The 21,025-nt window shown below is 38.9% G+C and overlaps 1 protein-coding gene across 2 annotated transcripts in view; it reads right to left on the bottom strand.

Moving 5' to 3' along the window:
• Positions 1 to 18,174, bottom strand: part of CPQ (carboxypeptidase Q) — a 487,125-nt gene extending 468,951 nt beyond the window's left edge. Inside the window, exon 1 of one of the 2 annotated variants that reach the window (XM_081265871.1) lies at positions 17,652 to 18,174. The gene's annotated coding sequence lies outside the window, so the exon portion shown is untranslated. Of the gene's footprint in view, positions 1 to 17,384 lie in introns of both variants that reach the window. The other variant, XM_081265869.1, reaches the window with a different exon arrangement.
• Between the last annotated feature and the right edge of the window lie 2,851 nt (positions 18,175 to 21,025).

Below are 21,025 nucleotides of genomic sequence, written 5' to 3'. Positions count from 1 at the left end.
CTGATTCACCTTCTGCTAAAATTTATTTGTAATACCAAAATCAATATTCAGAGAGCTCTTGCAGACATTTGTGAACATCAAGAGTAGCAGAAACCTTGAGTCACTCCCCCACACATGCACAGTCCAAGTCAAAGTCAAATAAAACCGTGTTCTGGCTTCTTATTTTAGTTATCATGCTATAAACAAATGTCATTCTCTCACAGTATATGTTATGCCAAACTTTTAATAATTTTGTGCTTTAACTTGGTAATTCTACTGTTCAAAATAGTGATGAAGTGCTGACTATTGTTCTTATGCACATGAAGGCCATGATGTGATTTATAGAGAAACACTGTATATGTCAGACAAGGTTTGTTCAGACATGAGTCACAGTGCTACTGACCATGAGTTCAAAGCTAATGAATCAACAATACATATACAATAAGATATTTTTAAACAGAAACAAACACAAAACAAATTATCTACTTACCAGTTGACAAAAATGTGTCCAGAAGCTCCTAACCCTGTAACACCTGGGAAGCTAACCTTACATCTCCCCTAGGAGCAGCAGTTTAGTACTTGATAATTCATAATTCATGTCAACTTTAAATAATATAGTTACCTTAAATAACAAAAATTCACTTCATCTTTTTCCATCATTTTATTTTCAACCTGCCTATGTTATAGATGAAGTGTCTTTCTTATAGACAGCATACAATTGGAACAGGTTTTCTTTTTTTTTTAATTCACTCTGCCAATTTTTATTTTTCAATTGGTATATTTGCACTATTAATCTTTAATATAATTATTTATACATTGGAACCTGTCTACCTTTTTATTTTGTTTTCTATTTTTCCTTTCTATTTTTTGTTTCTCCAGTTTTTTGTCCTTATTTTTTCTTAGGCTTGAACATTTTATAGAATTCCACTTTGTTTTATCTGTAGCATTTTTTAATGTCATTCTTTTTTTATTTGTTTTAATTAGTTACACATGACAGTACAATGACCTTGACATATCATACATTTGAATCAGATGGGATTTAATATCTCATTTTTCTGAGTATACAGATTGCAGAATCACATCCATAGCATTTTTAGTACCTGTTCTGAGTATTGATATACATATCATAGTCTGCTTGTGTCATCATTTTACCAGTTTGAGTGGAAACTTACTTGCTATTATATTCCATTACCTTTTCATATTTACAATATAATCATAACTATTTTCTCTAAATAGATTTAGAATTACATTAGACAGTGTTAATAATTTTCACCTCACCTGTCAAACACATTTAATAAGGCTCAAGAGGAAAAACCAATTGGATTTGCCAACATATTTGCTTACCCTATTCTTTCCCTCTTAACACTCCAAAGTTCCTTCCTTAACCATTTAATTTCTTTTTAAAGAATTTATCACATTTACTCAGCAATAAGAGAAAATAAAATCATGGCATTTGCAGGTAAATGGATGCAGCTGGAGAAGATAATGCTAAGTGAAGTTAGCCAACCCCCAAAAAACAAATGATGAAAGTTTTCTCTGATATAAGGTGACTGACTCATAGTGGGGTAGGGAAAGGGAGCATGGGAGGAATAGATGATAGGGCAGAAGGGTGGGAGGGGAAAGGAAATGGCAGGGGGATTAGCAATGATGGTAATGTGATGGACATCATTATCCAAAGTACATGTACGAAGACATAAATTGGAATGAATATACTTTATATACAGAGATATGAAAATTGTGTTCTATATGTGTAATAAGATTTATGATGCACTCCACTGTCATGTATTTAAAAAATAAAAGCAATTTTTAAAAAAGAATTTATCACATTGAAATTTATCATTGAATTTATCACACTGAAATTTCACCATGAAATTTTCTAGTTCTTGTTATAGCAAATAAATTTTAATTGAAATCCAATCACTTTTGTACTATAAGGCTCTGGATCTAATTAAACTGCTTTCCATGATACCACCATTATAGGGCAAGAGGAAGACAGTGCCTCAACAGTTCCAAATTTATGTGGAAGTCCAGGTAGCCCACTTGGTTTGACATTCAAGGAGGAGGAGGTCTCCTCATTGATTCTGGGTGAAGGAATTCCAAATCCCCCTGTGGTTTCCAGTGACACTATGACAGGATGGCCCCATTGCTTCTGGGCAATAGTTAAAGTCCTGAATCTCCATAAAAGTATATTTGACACCATTCCAGCAGATAAGGGAAGAGTACATTGTTGCTACTTATACCATGAGTCCAAGCATCCAGCATAGTCCCTACTGACACCACAGATGGGGGTGTGGAGGGAGAAAAATTCCTGGCTCCCTATTTGGTCTTCTCTGACACCATCATATCAAGAGTGCTAGGATATCTCACACAGCCTTGGTTGGGAAGATGTCCAAGGTACCTGCTCCATCTTTGGTGGCATTGCTGAGGGTGGCAACAGTGTTTATCTGTGATGTTGGCTGGAGTAGAGTGCTTGCCTTCTAAAAGTTTTTCTGTCTGGCTAGACTATCCCTTTCCTGGTTCTCTGGCTACAGACGACAGGCATTCACGAGGGTTTTCCTTTCCCTTTTTTCCTTATCTCTAAATCCATTACTATTTCCAATTTGCCACTTCTTCAGCTCTAAGTCTGAAACATACAACATAAAAAGAAAACCCAGAAAACACACTAACATGTCATTCTTTAGGTCCCAAGGTCCCTAGATGGTCTGCCTTCTTCTTTTCACTTTTCAGGGACTTTGTATATTTGTTTTGTATACATAATGTCAAGGTTTTTAGTTTTACTTGTGTGATAAACAGGAAAAACTATATATACTCCTATCTTTCTGAAAATGAAAACATTCCAACATGCCACTTCTTAACAACACCCTGTGGAAAACACAAAATTTTCACAGAGCAAAACATAAGCGTCAATGCTTCCTTTCAGCACACTTCATTTTTTCTTATATATTAACTTTTCTGTAGATCCTTTCCTGAAATATCTGAGTCAGAATGAACTACTCCTTTCTTCAAATGTCCACAAGCATATATTCCGTTTTTCTGTAAAGCTTTATAATTGTGTTAGTCAGCTTTTTGTTACTGGGATCAAAATGACTGAGATGAATAACTTAAAGGAGGAAAGACTTATTTCGGCTCATGGTTTTAGAGGTTTCAGTTCTGGTTAGCTGGCTTCATTGCTTGGGCCTGAAGTGAGACAGAAGACCATGGCAGCTGAGAAGGAGAGAGAGAGGAGAGGACAAGGGACAAGAAATACACATCCAGGGCATACCCCCAATGACCTATTTCCTGCAAACATGATACCTCCACCTACATATTCACCACCCCCAAGTAGTCTATTCAGCTATCAATGCAATAATCCGTTGATGGGGATACAGACCTCTTGATTCCCCACCACTTCCCCAAAGGCCCTCCTTTGGACACTGCTGCACTGGGGACCAAGCCTTCAACATGAGTCTTTAAGGAACATTTTATATCCAAACCATAATAATAATCATCAGTGATATCACGGTTAGTCAAGTAAGTAAAACCAATTGAAGGTGAGAACCCTGACAGATTCATGTTTGGATTTTATTTATTTATTTGTTTGTTTTTTGATTATTACCAAGGGTTGAACATAGGGGTGCTTAACCACTAAGCCACATCCCCAGCCGTTTTTTTATTTATTTATTTTTTATTCTGAGACAGGGTCTCACTAGTTTGCTTACAGTCTCGTTAAATTTCTGAGGCTGGATTTAAATCTGTGATTCTCCTGCCTCAGCCACCATGCCCAGCTATCATGTTTGGAAATTAAATATCTAAATGTCTAACAGTAAATATTTATTACAGTACCTAACAGAGTACAGGACAAATAGTGTATACTCATTAAATATTTGCTGACTGAAAGAGTGAACAAATGAATATTTATTCAGCACTTCTCCATATGTTCTAGAACTTAATAAGGATTTGCTTAATTGAACTAAATTGTTTTAGCATCTGTCAGTCCAATCAATTCAAAATTATTTCTTCCCATAGGGAAAAAGGGAAGCTCACAATGTATATTCAAAGTGCAATTACTGCAGATTAGTAGTTTTTCCAATTAATAATTAATCAATTACCACCTCTTTATTTAAAACAATATCTCCTGAACTTTCCATGATACAAAAGAAGTGAAAGCAAAGATCCCTCCCCTCAGAAGCATAAAACATTACAGGCACAATAATTAAAGAGTAAATAAAATTGAAACCAAATAGTAGTAAAACTGAAATGGAAAAGAAAAAAAAGAGAATATGGATGGATTTCCCTCTGTTATTGAATCTATAATTTTCCCCATTATCCAGGCTCAAAAGTACAAAATCACCTATTCATTTCCCCACATATTCCATCAGTCACTAAATCTCATCTTTCTATTCTACTGACATCTTTTTTTTTTTCAGTCTCTACCAATAAAATTTTACCACTTTTCAACTCAGGTCTTCTTGATTTGCCTTGCTCAGCAGCAGAATCATACAGAACTTACCTCAGTTATCACCTTCTCTGTGAAATTCTTCACCTGCCCTGACCAAATCAATGCCCTGCCCTCCTTTTGCCTTGGTCTTCTCCCTTGTTTTCTCCTCACCCTTCCTGTCATTCTTCACCCTCTTCTTCCTACAATTGCTGTGGCTCAGTTTAGGCAAGATCTTTTCCAGTATGCTTTTCCTGACCTGCCCTCTTCTCACAGGTTGTTTGAAAGTCCTCTTCTAGGAATTCCTAGCACCCTCTGCTTACCTCTTCCAAAGTACCTCACTGTCTGAATTTGAATTACCTGGTTAAGTCACAGGCTAAACTTCCCAAGGGACAGATTGCTGTCCTTTGGATCATCTGCCCAGTTTTTGAGTTTTCAGAGTGACCGTGTTCTCCTACGTCTCTGTCACCCTATTATTCGGTACATGAATGGAACAGAGCAGCAGTCAGATCCACATGGGCTCAGTAAAGAGCCCTCTATCACTAGGTCATCTGAACATTTATCTACCCCAATTACTATTCCAGATTCATCTTAGCTCACAAACTTACTTGGTGGTTAATAATTTCAACAATGTTCTCCCTAGCACCTTAGAATGCCTTTGCATCCCTTCCTCACCTCCTTTTCTATTCCTCCAAACTAATTTTGGATTGTCTCTGTGCATGCTCCAAGGAGCACAAAACTACTATTAACATTCACATAACCAAATATCTCCACAAGAAACTGGGGCTGTCTGACCTCAGCTGTATCCTCAGCATTGCTGGGCAACCCTTATATTTGTCTTCAGTTGATCCCTATCAAGTTCCCCACACAGCTGCTACAAAATTTTTCCACTCTCCTTAAGCCCCAAATTCCACCCCTGTTCCCCTCATGATCAGTGAAAGCTCTCTTCTTCCACATAATTCAGGGGACAATTTTATGACTGTGAGATGCTTTGTATTCCTTCACCCTCCCTCAAAACTTTTCTATCCTTTTATCTATCCTGAGCTTCTCAACTCCTACAAAGATAAAACAACTGCCGACCATCCTTCCCCAAACTAAATCCCCTCTCCATAGTGCATCAACTATCTAATTTCTCTCTCTGTTATTTTCTCCTTTTCTTCACCATACAGGAATGTTTAAACCTCCTTAGTCCATAAAGCTATTAATATTTCATTACTAGCTAATAATTTGTTGAGTCTTTACAATGGGGTAAGTACTGTTACAGGGGCTTCACATATTTAATACTGACAATAATCTTTGCTGTTCTTGATATTATACTACCTATTTTGTAAATTAGGAAAGTGAGGCTAGTGGGATGCGAAATTTTCTCAAGGACACAGAGTTTTCTTTTTATACAACTTTTCCGAAAAAATAATTGAAACTTCTTGTTCTCCGCATTTCTGTAACATATATCCAAATCTTTCATTGCTATTTCAATTACAAAGAAATATATTTGAACACTTTGGTCAACAAGGATGAGGACATATGAAGACATACACAACAGCACTATTAATTCCTATTCTAGAAAGCTTGATGAAAAAATGAATCTAGTTCTTAGAAAAAGTATATTTAAAAAAAAAAAAAAGTAACAGCACTACCCTTTTTCTCCTCAACTGTAATCACTTGCTAAAAATTTTCAAGAACAACCAATTTAGAACTGTGCAAAATAAATTAAACACGGATATTTTGTTGGGTTTGAAAAGTGCTCACAGCCTGGATATTTCTTTAGCTACCTAGTCAAATCCCATGGCCCACAGCTTGGCACACTGTCCACAGCTTTCAAGAGGAATTTCATCAGAACAAGAAGGAGAGGAGCAAGCCCAGAAAGGAAGAGCTCACAACAGTATCAGCTGAAGCTGCTTCCCCAGCAGAAAGACCAAGGCTGACACCCAGTCCCGGGAGGAAGCAAACATTTCTTCCATTGACAAGTGTTTAATTGGACATTTTGCGAATCTAATGTCATGTATGCAGATGCAAATGTTTGAAGAGTTGTTTACAGTGTAGTTTGTGCCAGACAGTCTTCAATGCCAAGCCAGCACACAGCCTCCCATTATTCTGCTGGACTCAGCTTCTAAAGATGTTTCAGGGCTCTTTGAGCCTTGTAAATTTCCACATCTAAAGGCTCATCTGTGTTTTCAAAGCCCAGTCCTTCTTCCCTCATGAGTAGACATCCTCCTTCCCCTGCCAATCTTTGCAAATGCCTGTCCCCATTCAGAAAAGGCTCTGGAGAAATGACTGGAGAGGTGATTGCTCCATCTCTAGAAAGTTTAATGTTAAAGTTTTAGTAGTTTTCAGAAAAACCAACAAAAAGAAAATATCAAGTCCTAATTCCTTGCCCAGAAACTGGGTCTTAGCGGATTTAATTATTCTGAGAATTGTTTCTGTTATTCACTGACCCAGGAAAATTCAGCTTAGTGGCTCAGCTAAGAGACAAGTCCAACTTAACATAAAGCTATAAAGAAGCAGTTCTTTGGGAAGAATAAATAAGGATATACTACAAATACATAAAAATAATACTCTGCCTTTAACAATGCAATGAAGAAAAAGATTCAATTATCTCAATTGTTATAATACCTTCACTCTGTCCTATTATCACAAATGTTTTAAGAGAAAAATTTAAGTGTTAAAAGCCCCAAATTAGACATATACATTAAGAACACTGATCGTGTAACATGTTAATATTTAGTTCAAAAAAGAATCATGAAGAAAATTCTGCCACTCTTACAGATTGATAAGGTGAAGACCAGAGGATAAAAATCAGAAAGAAGCCTAGACATGAAAGATCTCCTAAGGACAAATGAGATCCCTAAAGCCCTGGGGTAAAGACAACATTGCCAGAACTTCCAAGTTCAGCTCCAACATGGAAGGACCTTCCCAATCAACATTCCTGTCCTTACAACAACAGATAAAGCTGAGCAAACTGAAAACCAGTAACTTTCCTTGGAGCCATCAGAGAATTGAGATGGCAAACCACCATCCTACAATCAGAGAGGCAGGCAAAGCCAGAGAGTCACAGCCGAGAGCTGCTTACCTGAACCATATGCTACCGGAGCCATGATGGATGGGAACACTGAAATGGTAATATAGGCAAACTGCTGGAGACGAAGTCTAGCCCGGCAGGAAAGTGAGAGACTCCTGGGTCCACAGTCTTGGTAGGGGAGGTACCACAAATTGGGATAATCACAAGACAACTATGACAAACAGACAAGGACAAAAGGGAGACTACAGTACCAATAAATACTAATTGTGGCTAATATTGATTCAGCACTGATCCTTGCATGGAACCAGTCTGAAACTCCATAGGACTGTGGATTTGCTACAACTTTACTTTGTTGTCACAGCAGTATAACAAATCACTACCAAACAGGTATCTCACACAATATAAATTCATACTCTTCAGTTCTGAAGGCCAGGTAACCAACCCTGGATGCACCAGGTAAAAGCAAAGAGTTGGCAGAGCTGCACCCCTTCCTGGAGGCTCTAGGAGGGAACTCAACAGTTGCTTGCCTTTTGCAGTTTTTAGAGGTCACTCCCTTCCCTAACTCATAGCCCACTTCCTCTGTCTTTAAAGCCAGCAATATTGCTTCTCTCTGATCATTCTTTCAGAGTCACATCTCTTCCTCTGCTTCCACTGTTAGGGATATTTGTGATGACATGAGGGCCACCTAGATAATCCAGGATAATCTCCCTATTTTAAGGTCAGATGATTAGCAATGTTAATTCCATTTGCAATTTGTATAGGGGAGGTACTGGAGTTGAATGCAGGGGTGCTGTACCACTGAGCTACATCCTTAGCCCTTTTTTATTTTTTCATTTTTTTTTTTTTTTATTTTGAGACAGGCTTGCTCAATTACTGAGACTGGGCATGAACTTGCAATCCTCCTGCCTCAGCCTCCTGAATTGCTGAAATTATAGGCATGTGACACTGTGCCCAGCCCCATCTGTAACTTTCATTCCTCTTTGCCATGTAGTTTAACATATTCTCAGGTTTCAGGGATTAGAACATCAACACGGTTGAAGGTGGAAACGAGATAGTATTCTGTCTATCAGAGACAGCTATACTTATTTTCCCAATTTTACAGATAAAGAAACTGAAGTATAGAGAAGATATATAACTGGCCCAAGGTCACATGGATGATAGTGGCAGAGCTCACATCTGAACCCAAACTGGCTAAAAAGTCCATGTTTTTTGTTTGTTTGGTTTTGGTTTTGGTTTTGTACCAGGGATTGAATCGAGGGGCACTTAACCACTGAGCCACATTCCCAGCCCTTTTTTAAATTTTTTATTTTGAGATAGTTGCTTAAGACCTTGTTAAACTTGGGATCCTCCTGCCCAAGCCTCTGGGATTACAGGTATATACCACCACACCAGGCCAAAGCCCAAGTTCTTCACCAGTAAACTACTAGGATACAGGATACTAGTGAGTGATTAGCTTAAGGGCAAACCTAAAATCTAGACTGAATAGGCCGAGAAATAAAGTCAGAATAGGGCTGATTTCCACTATTTACCATCTGCTTCTCAAAGAAGTTAATTGGTATTTTTGATTCCTCCATTTGTGTTTTTTAACCTTCTTATTGTCCCCTGTTTATTTTTTTAAAAGCATTAGCTCAGAAAAGAGAAACCCTATGAAAAAACATCCAGATATTGTAAAAAGTAAATTGTAGGATATAATATATAGCATTAGTGATCCAAGATAGATCTATAGTAATCAATGAAATATAATAAATACAGATATAAATTAGTTATGTAACATAGATCTAATGTAGTTTTATAATGAAAAAGGCCCCTCAAAATGATCGCCTGGGCAGGCATGATGGCATATGCCTGTAGTCCCAGCAGCTCAGGAGGCTGAGGCAGGAGGGTTGTGAGTTCAAAGCCAGCCTCAGCAACAGCAAGGTGCTAAGCAACTCAGTGAGACCCTGCCTCTAAATAAAATATAAAATAGGGCTGCGGATGTGGCTCAGTAGTTGAGTGCCCCTGAGTTCAATCTCTGGTACCAAAAAAAAAAAAAAAAAAAAAAGAGATTATCTGGATGCAAAAAGGGCATATGTATATGAAAGTGGAAAATAGATTATATGAGCAGCTTGACATCATCATGAAACAAGAGAGATGTTACCTTTTTTATTTTACTATTTCAATCTATTACAAAGTTGGCTAAAACCATGCACTAAACAAGAGGACTAAGTAACAAGACCAATAAGAATAAGAAAGACACTTTTCACTGAAGTCTTCATTTAGTTTTTTTTTAATAACAATTTCTCATAAGTGTTCCAAGAAGGAAGTAAATTTTCTGCAAATATATAAAAATGATGTCAGCAAGATGGCAGACTAAGAGGTTGCAGAAAGTTCTCTACCCTCCATAGAAACTTTTACTAACAAATATCCACAGACAAGAACACCTTTGTGAAAACCTCAAAACTTGGGAATAAGACAAGATACCACAGGACTCACAGAACCAAATAAAATCATATTAGAGAGCAAGAAGAACAGTTTCATTTTGACTATGTCAACCCTCCCCCTTCTTCCTAGTTGCCACAGCACACAAAGACAGGATCTCCCTGGGCTCACAGTTTCTACAGCGAGAAAAGAGAACTGGAAGTGAACATCCAGCTTTTCTAGCATTCTGATCATCTGGGCACAGAAGGGACACAGTAGATAAAGGTGAAAAATGGATTCTGAGACTCTTCCCAGGAAGCCCACTTCTGTCTCACCTCATGGGAAACACTGAAGGTAAGGGCAGGGATAGACCTATTAGGGTCAGATAGAAATAAAAAAGGAGGCAGAGCTCACAGTAACCAGCATAGGGATCTTGGTGGTAGCTTCATGCTCCTGCCAGTGTAGGCATCCAATCAGTTACCAGTCAACTGCAAAGCTCACCAGCAAAGCCAAGCTGGTCACTCCCAGAAGCACAGTGGAGAAGTTCGACCTAGCTTGAGTCCCTAGATAGATGGCCTCCACACCTCGTCTCAGTGCCTACTCCAGGGGCCTGCACAGGCAAGGGGACACTGCCTCTGTGCATATCAGGAGCTACTCCTGCCCAACCTAGGTGTCCAAATAGTGATTGGGCTCTGTCTCTGAATCTACTCCAGGGCCCTAGCTCAGAAGGGAGATTCTTGCCACAGAGCATTTCTCTGGAGTATGGGGGTTGAAACTGTTCAACTCGGGAGCAAACAACAGCTCAGCCCACATTCAGAGCCCATTCCAGGACACCTAGAGGAAAAGAGGCAATTCTCAATTTTGCATTTTGATAGAGCACAACCTCTGGGCCCATTCATTCTGAGCAGCATTTCTACCTAACTTCAAAGTGTATTCTGCAGCCCTTCTTAACTACAGAAACAACTCCACTCAACCAGAGGGGATTGCAGCACATAACTGGAAGTTCCACCTGATTGCTGAGAGCCTAAACAGCAGCCCCACTCAACCTCAGAACACTTAAAGCAGTTTAGCCAACTAGAGAACCCAACAACAAGTTTTGCCTGCCTTTGGTCATTACCAGATGGCCCAACCAGAATTATAGGCTAAACTAAGTACTGAAGATCCATCACTTTCAAAGGATATCTGCAAAGGCCAGAACTGGTGTCTGTCTCTTCAAATGTGTAGACACCAAGTCCAAGAACACAAGAATTATGGAATTATATCACCAAAATATACTAATCAAGCTCCAGTAACAGGTCTAAAAAAAGAAACGGAGCACTGTGAAATAACAGACAACAATTTCAGAATTATCCTAGTTAAAAAATATACACTGAACTCCAAGAATATATTGATATAATATTAAATAAAATTTGGAAAACAATACAAAAACAAAATCACAAGATAAGAAAAGATAAAGTTTAAAAATCATAGATATGAAGAACACAATGACTAAAATAAAAAATCCAACAGAAATCTTCAATAGCAGACTCAGTCAAGCAGAAAAAAAAAAAGTAAGTGCAAAGAAAGAACATTTGAGGGGCTGGGGTTGTGGCTCAGAGGTAGAGTGCTTGCCTAGCATGTGTGAGGCCTAGCATGTGTGAGGCACTGGGTTCCATCCTTGGCACCACATAAAAATAAAATAAAGGTATTGTTTCCACTTACAACTAAAAAAATGAATGTTTAAATTTTTTTTAAAAAAAGAACATTCAAAATCATCTAGTCACAGAAGAAAAAAGAATGGAAAAATGAAGAAATTAAATTGTGGAACTGCATCAAGAGAAATGACCCTCACATAATAGAAATCTCAAATGGAAAAGATAAAGGGAAAAAATAGCCAGAAGGCATATTTAAAGAAATACTGGCTGAAAACTTCCAAGATCTGGTACAAGATGCCAATATTGCCAATACCTATATATAAGAAGTACAGAGGTCTCCAATTCAAGAGCAGTTCACTAATATACATAACAGTCAAACTATTAAGAATCAAAGACAAAAAAAAAGTTTTAAAGGCACCAAGACATAAGAAATACATGACAAAAAGTGAGTCTCAATACAGCTATCTGTGGCAGAAACCTTGCAGATCAAAAGAGAATGGAATAATATATTCAAAACACTGAAAGAAAAACACTGCCAACAAAAATTCTTTACCTGGCAAAGCTATCTTTCAGAAATGTGGAATAAATAAAAAATTTCCAGAAAAACAAAAACTAACAGAGTTCATGACCACTAGTCATGTCTGCCCTACAGAAATTGCCACAACTGAAATTTCATATTATTGAAACATTTCTTATCCCTATTCACTCATAAATTATAGTCTTCAATCTCCTTAGTTATATCATTCAAATCTTCAATTTAGCTTTGTCTAATTTATTTATCATGTAAAACAAAAGACCTAAGGTCTCCTACAAATTGCTTTCTAGTATTTCATACTTCCATTTGTTTTGTTTATTTTGAAGATATAGATTTTAAATGTTTGACTCATAAAAAGTCACAACTACCTCTTCCTTCTAGCTTTTATCTCTTATCAATAGAAAATAACTCTGGGTTTAGTGTAATGCCCTTTGTTTTGAAGGACACTTGGTTTCATTTTAGTACTAATATAGAACTCAAGGACCATAAGAGTTTCCGGTTTCCCTGCCCTGACCCACTGTATGGATGGATTACATTATAACTGACTTGCAAGTTCCACTGTTAAACTGAGAGCAGCACGAGGACTGGATTTGTCTTTCATTCCATCCAGTGCACTCCATGTAGGTGCATGGTAAGCAGAAAAAGTAGCTAGATGAAGTTAACTGAAAATCATTATGTTCAATGTGTAGTCTCTAATAATTTGGGGATCCAGCTTCCCATCTTCATATTTGATATCCAAGTCAGGAAAGTCTTCACATGTAATAAAGTTAGATGTTAGAGATGTATATTGCTTTAAGCAAACTTTAAAAAATTGGATTTATTCAGATAATATATCATAGAAGATTGATTTGTAAGATTACATATGGTACTTGCCTGTTGCATTGAAAGTGTCATTTTATTTCCACAGATGTTCTCTAAATACAACCCTTCATTTATTCATCAGAACTTGTACTAAGCATCCTTTCCATCACTGCCTCTCCCCCTGAAAATCTTTACTCTGTTGGCCTTCAAAGACCATCTGCTTCACTTTTATTTGATGTGATATGGTAGAGGTTGAGGGGATACACTGCAAGAAACCAAGGCTCCAAGACAAAGCGAGACTTTGATACAACAGTCAGAGCAGTGGACTGAAAGTCAGAGGGCTGAGAGTTGTTGCCAGTGATAGATACCTTAATATCAGATTGTGAGTTTGTAAGAGAAAGATAATAGTCCCTGGTTACATCTACATCTGAGCATGTTGTAATCAAATGTAAAGTTGCTTCTTAAATACAAGGTACTACACTAATCTTTTTTCCAAGAAAATCTAATACTGCTACACCAACATACAATGCACCAGGAGACCTTTTCCTTATTAACAACCATTTCTTGAAATTTGATAACTTCTTTCAAATTTCTTGAAATTTGAAAACTTCTTCCTAATCATTACCCTTTTTCTTTCCATCTTATTCTTCCTCTGCTACTCTTCAGTTAGTTCAAAGTCTCCCAACACGTTTTCTGCAAAATAGGATCAACTCTCTAGACAACATGCACACCTCTGAACAATCTCCTGTTTGTCTTCCTGACAAACTGAGTAAGATGAGAAATCAAAGCTTGCGACAGTGTTATCTTTAGAGAAGTACAGTTATTTGGAAAAGTCAGCTCGATTTTCTTCTGATTTCCAAATCTGTCCATACTTGTATCTTTAGCAATCACTACTCTCTGTTACAGTCCTGCAGTTTCCTTATCTTTTGTTTCTTGGAACTATTCCTGTCTGTTTCCCTATAACAGTCTCTCTTGATGGCTTGTAGTATTCCTTGTTGTTCAAGTCTCCAATCTTTCTTCACTGAAATTTACATAAGGATCTGATGTCTAACAACTCCCCTGAAATACAATGTAATGGTCATTAGTCAAGTCAAATGTGCTTCTTCCTTCTTCTTTTTAAGTGAGATATCAAACTGATGTGCCTTTTTAGTCCGAGGACCTGTTGTAATGTTTGATAGAAGTCTCCACCATGTGACAGCTCTGCTAGGGTCAAGGTTTTCTGAGCATCCATACCTGGATGTTTCACAGCTGCCTCTCCCCTCAAAACACACTTCAAAGCTCCAACCACACCGCTTTCCTCTTCTACATATGGGGTGCAAGTATTTGTAATGGGTCACTGGTCTCCTGAAACTCTGTATCCCATTCTTTATGTGGCACATAGTACACATTTGGTAAATAGTTATGAAAATTAATATTTGCTATATAAAATAAGAACTGAAGAAAAATTCCAGAGACCTAGAAGCACACCAGTCCTATTATTTTGTTCTATTAAAGAAAGGAGCCCAGGAATAAAGAGAAAGGACCAATATTCTGACTGTAGCTAACACATGAATTGGGTTGTTTGTTTTTAAAAACCAAGTAGTTTAAGAAGGGTAGGGGGAGAAGATACATTTTAAAGCTCCAGCTCCAGGGCAAGTAATAAAAATTGTTTCTTTAATGTTTGTTTGTTTGGCTTTTTTTCCCATAATATTGCAAGCAATGGGAAGGTCTATTCCATCACACCAGCCTTCAGGGCAGAAAGTTTCAGCTTCTTGAGCTAAATCAAATTGGCATCAGCTCTCAGATTTTCAGGCATTCACAATTGGTCTCTGCCTTCCATGAGGATAAACCTGGTTGACAAAATAATAATAATAATAATAATTATTATTATTATTATTATTATTATTATTATATTATTATTTTCACTAATTTTGGACTTTTTTTTGGTCCTTTGCTCTTATCAATTAATTTTTAAGGATCCTGGAAACCCATCTTACTGTCTTGTCCCTGGATTACAGAAATGGAGGCATTGGGCTTTGTCTGCACCAAGAACTGTCCTCCTTATGAAGGAGTTGGCAGGCAGCACCTTCCCAAGTACACAAAGCTAGCCCAAGAAACAACAGTGCTTGGCACTCATGCCTCAAAGCTCTCAGGTGCCACTCACTGATGACAGCTCTCAATGTCATGCACTTTATACTCTCCAAATCAGTAAGACTGAACACATGTAAGATTACAATATATGAGCACCTAGGTCAAAGAATCACAGTCTGCTAGAATCTCAATAGAAGTCAATACTTTTCAATATAATGAAACAAAACCAACTCCTTTATAATTCAGTCTTTATCATTCCACTCCTGGGTTTCCATTCTAAATTCACTTATCCTCAAGGCCCCAGAATGTGCATTCATTCTGGACCATACTCTTCAACAAGACACAGGCTTTCCTAGCAGGAACTGTCTGTGTTTCTGGGAGGAATCCTGCCTCTATCTGCTTGTATTTTGAGTCCTGATTTTTCCATTTTGCAAGTACTGTTCCTATTTAGGAAGGTCAAACACGGATTACAATTGTACCCAGCTCTTAAATTTACAGTAAGGATTAAATGAGCCAACATAAGTAAAAAAGTTAAATATACCAGTGCCTCGAACATGGTCAGGGCTCCATAAATATCATCTTTGTGACATTCCATGCCTAAATGACACATGACCCCATAACTGGCTCTTTGGGAAAAGAGCCTGAGAAAATCAGTCTTTTTCACAAAGCAAAACATTTGCTCCACTTCTTGCTGCAGACTTGAAATAACTGAAGTAGGTAACATTAATTTTATTTTTGGACTTTGTGTTTGTTAAATGTAGCGTGCAAAAATATTTTAATATGTATGTAAAATGACTTTTTAAGTGCCTTTTAAAAATCTCGAAGGTCCTTTCAGCTCCAAAATGTGATCTGTGATAACTAATCTCAAATGCATGCAAATTAACAGTGACACAACTCCCTAGATAAGTGGAAATATATGGCATCTTCTGTCTGGTTTGCATTGGAAACAAGTTAGACCCAGGGTGGGAAGCCCGTGACAATGTAGAACAAAATCTTTCCCTCATTTCTTCCCACCAGCCAGGGTCTCAGTTCCTCTTTCTGCAAATGTTGAGAGGAAAGCAAATGAGCTGTAATTTGCAGAGAAGAAAATAACAAGATTCTGCAGAATGCCAAGCAGACCAGTGAAGTTAGCAGAACTCCAAGAAATGATCTGCACTCTCTAACCAGGATAAAATAGAATCCCCCAAATTTAACTCACAAAGGAGACCCAGCTAAGTTCTCTCCTCTTGGAAATTAAGAAACTAAAACCTAAAGAGATTAAGTGAGATCCAAGGTCATCCAGCTTTTCTGGAACTCTGACATAGAAACAGAACTGCTTCATTGACCAATTGTTAAAGCAGTCTTTCATGTACTATGTGTTCTCACATGTATATATGTCCCTCTTTTCCTCTCTGGGCCACATTTAGCCTTCTTCAGTCACCTGCAGATGAACCAGCACCTGTCTCAGGAAAACAGAGAAGATTCTTCACAATCCTGAATTCAAAAGAAACGCCTGGTTCTTGAAACAAGTCTGAGTCATGTGGTTCTACCTTTAAATCCAAACTTATCTTTTAGAAATATATTAAATAACACCATGTTGACAAAGATCTTTCAAAAGTCTCAATGTAGAAGAAAACTAAGGACTAGGTATATTTTGTTTTAAGCAAAATATCGGGGGGATACCTGGTGATTATTTCTTTAACAATAGCATAGAATTCCTTTTAAGTAATGACAATCAGAACGACTCCATTTGTAAAAGTGCAACACTTACACAACTCTTTGGAAAACTATCAGAAAATGCAAATTATAAGCCTGCATGTCCAAGGGCCTCCATTAAACCGTTATTTCCCCATCCTGCCGATTCCAGGATTGTTCGGGAGCCAGTGATGATGGAGAGGAGAGATGACCCAAACTAGGTATTCATAGGTATTTGTATCCATTCCTATATTCCTTCATTCTGCTCTACTCGTATATAAGTCAATCACTTAACTTGTTCATTCATTCGGTTCTACTTCGTTGATATTCATGTCATCACAGAGCAGAAATGACAAGCCAGGAGTGGGCCTGACCCTCAGGCAACATAGAGTCTAGGAGTGGAAACTGGACACTCACACCAAAAGCACAAGTACTAGGTACAAAGTGAAAGGAACCTCAAAAGTGCCCCGATCAAGCCCCTTGGCTGTTCGAAGGAATTAAGAATGTTGCAGCTGGGGCCCGAGGGAAGCTCCGCGGGCGGCTCGGGGCTGGGGCCCGGGGCCCAGGCGGAGGGAGGCCGCGGTGGGAAAGGGCTGCTAAGGAAGGCAGAGCTCGCTGCGGTCGTACGGATTCCCCCTCCACCCCACGTCCTGGGGCTTCCAGGTTTCCAGCGCCCGGGCCTCCAGTGTCACGAAAGGGGCAGACCCGGGCCGACTCCCAGTGGCTCCCTAGCCCCGTCCTTCAGTCGCTCCTGCGAATGAGAGGTGCTGAAAACCTGTCCCCTTCTCCGGGCCCGCCCGCCAGGAGGAGCCTGGGCCTGGCGCAGCCGCCCGCGGGCACGGCCGGCCGTGGCGCACGCACCTGGTCGGGCAGCTCCTGGGCGAAGGCGGCCGAGGCGGCGGAGGTAGCGCTCAAGGGAGGCAGCACCCAGGGCAGGTTGCTTCGGGATTTGACGTAGCGACGGCCACACCCCAAACCGGACCTTGACCGTCGCCCTCCCCCCGCCCCTCCCCCGCGTCCTGGGCAGGGAGGCGGGACCTGACTCCGGGCGCCGAGTCCAGAACGCCTGGGGGTCTCGCCCTGAGTCCAGCGACCTCGGGGCCACCAGTCCGCCGGATGGTTCCCCACCTTCTAGGTTCTGGTTCCTGTTGGAAAATCGGTGTCACCCGGAGTTCCCGGACCCTTGGCCTAGCTGCTGCTTATAGGGGCGACCGAGACGCGGGCGTCGCCTTCAAACCTGGGTCTGCAGGGCCTAGGCTCTGGTCTGGGCTTGGTGTTTTTCTGAAGCTGTGGCCTTTGGTCAGGCCTGCGTCAGGGCCACCAGAAGACACAGGGCTGGAGCATGACGGTGCTTTAAGAAATCTCTGCAGGTGGGAAAGGATGGGCCTCCGCAGCTGAAAGGAAAAGTGGACCCGTGTTTTTCTTTCTCTGAGCGTGGCTAAGGGCAAGCCGTCCTCGAAGCTCGAAGCCCGAAGTCTGGAAACTGTGCTTTATGAGCTGTCAAACACCTCCCACGGGAAGCGATCATTAAACCGTTATTTTCCCGTCCTGCTGGCTCCAGGATTGTTAGAGAGCCAGTGATGATGGAGGGGAGAGGAGATGACCCAAACTAGGAGATCAGAAAGTCTTCTCTCCTCCCTCCCCCTCTCTCTCTCTCTCTCTCTCTCTCTCTCTCTCTCTCTCTCTCTCTCTCTCTCTCTCCATTAATTATAATAAGGGTGCCCAAGAAGAGAGTTGACTCATCCGATTACCCGGTGTACCTTATCTCAACAGTCACACGCATTTCTGGTCACAAAAGTATGTGCTCACGTATTGTCAACGTTTTATGTTTTGATTATCTAGATTCTTTTGTTTAATCAAACTCTTATCAAATACAAACAGTTATCTTTGTGAAACATTGAGCAGTTCCAGTCTCTAAACCAAACACACACACACACACACACACACACACACACACACACAATCTTAAAAAAAATAAAAAGAAAAATCACATGCTCACTAAACACACACAAAAAAGGTGCAAAGCCCATTCACCTACATACACATAAACCTTGGTTTAAAATGCTTCTAAAATTTAATGAATCCAGTGGCCCACTGCACAAAGTATCAACTCTATAAGGCATTCAAAGACCCTCACAATGGGGCCCTGGTAAATCTGCCCATGATCATTTCTAGGATGTCATATTCAGCCCATTAAATTACTTTTATTTCAAACAATCTTGAATAAAGAACAACTTTTTATTATGTTCAATCTTTCATGGCTATTATATTTTGTAAAATACAATAAACATGCTAACAAAAGTGACATAAAAACATAAAATACTATAAGCCTTAGGTTTTCTTAGAACGAGAAAAGAAGTTTGCAACAAGTAGAAAACTATTCTTTCAATTTAAAAATAATTCTAAATGCTTACTCTCAGTTTCTGTACTTCTTAATGGACCTTTAAAAAACAGTTCGTAGACTAGCTTTAGTGACCTTACTTTAGATGGCACTGACTTGTTTTCTTTAACTGTGTAACATGCTTTTGGACTTCTGGGCCTTTCTAAATGTTATTCCTTTAGTGCTGATCGAAGTTCTCCTCACACAAGGTTGAACTCATAATGTGATAATAATAAGTGTTAGACCTTTACTGAGTACTTTGCACTGAAGAATTAGATGGATTCAATGAATTTTTTTCAGCTCTGTGAGCTAGATGTTGCTATTGTCATCACCATTAATAATCCCACTTTACCAATGAGGAGATTGAGGATTAGAGAGGTAAAGTCATACAACTAGTGAGGTACAAAGTCAGTATTCCACATTGAGCCAACCTGATTCTGGAGTCCCTCTAATAAATCATCAGGCTGGGCCTCCTCACCATGAAGCCTCCCCAATTGCAAATTGGAATGAATCACTCCTTACTACACCCCCACTACAAGATTTTCCCTGATTGTTTTTCATTCATTTCATTCATGTCTGTTTCAGAGCCTTTAAGCCTTTGATACAGGGACATTTGTGTATCTCTTCAGCTCTTAGCACTGCTCTCTCCAACTGGAACATTCTTTAAGCACTGGACTCTGCTCTTAATAACCACAGTAAGGAGAGTTCATCATTTGTGTTTCCACTATCTTCTATGCTTACTTTATATCATCTTATAATTTTGGTTAATGTCAATATGCTCTTTTTTATTATTAATTTTTACTTATATATGACAGCAGAATGCATTACAATTCATATTACACATATAGTGCACAAATTTTTCATATCTCTGGTTGTATACAAAGTATATTCACACCAATTCCTGTCTTCATACATGTACTTTGAATAATAATATCCATCACATTCCACCATCATTTCTAACTCCACGTCCCTTCCTTTTCCCTCCCACCCCACTGCCCTATCTAGAGTTCATCTATTCCTCCAATGCTCCCCCTCCCTACCCCTCTATGAATCAGCCTCCTTATATCAGAGAAAACATTTGGTATTTATTTTGGGGGTATTAGCTAACTTCACTTAGCATTATCTTCTCTAACTCCATCCATTTACCTGCAAATGCCATGACTTTTTTTCTCTTTCATTGCTGAGTAATATTCCATTGTGTATATGTGCTACTTTTTTTTATCCATTCATCTACTGAAGGGCATCTAGGTTGGTTCCACAGTTTAGCTATTGTGAATTGTGCTGCTATAAACATTGATGTGGCTGTGTCTCTGTAGTATGCTGTTTTTACGTCCTTTGGGTATAGACAGAGGAGAGAGATAGCTAGGTCAAATGGTGTATCCATTCCCAATTTTCCAAGGAATCTCCATACTGCTTTCCATATTGGCTATAGCAGGATGTAAAATCAACACCCATAAATCAAAGGCATTTTGTATATCAGTGACAAATCCTCAAAAAGGGAAATAGGGAAACTACCCCATTTACAATATCCTCAAAAAAATTTAAAATACTTGGGAATCAACAAAAGAGGTGAAAGATATATATAATGAAAACTACAGAACCCTAAAAAAAGAAATCAAAGAAGACCTTAGAAGATGGAAAGATCTACCTTGTTCTTGGATAGGCAGAATTAATATTATCAAAATGACCATACTACCAAAAGCACTATACAGATTTAATGCAACTCCAATCAAAATTCCAATGACATTCCTCATAGAAATAGAAAAAGCAGTCATAAAATTCATTTGGAAAAAATAAGAGACCCAGAATAGCTAAAGCAATCCTTAGCAGGAAGAGTGAAGCAGGTAGCATCACTATACCAGATCTTAAACAGTATTACAGAGCAATAGGAACAAAAACAGCATGGTATTGGCATCAAAACAGACTGGTAGACCAATGGTACAGAATAGAGGACACAGGGACTAACCCACAAAATTACAATTATCTTATATTAGACAAAGGTGCCAAAAACATGCATTGGAGAAAAGATAACCTCTTTAACAAATGGTCCTGGGAAAACTTGAAATCCATATGCAAAAAAAAAAAAAAAAAAAAAAAAATGAAATTAAACCCCTATCTCTCA

The sequence above is a fragment of the Spermophilus citellus genome (assembly GCF_964194105.1).
Source record: "Spermophilus citellus genome assembly, chromosome: 14".
NCBI classification, from domain to species: Eukaryota; Metazoa; Chordata; class Mammalia; order Rodentia; family Sciuridae; genus Spermophilus; species Spermophilus citellus.
The sequence above is the reverse complement of the archived record's forward strand: the minus strand, read 5'-3'. Positions and strand labels throughout refer to the sequence as shown.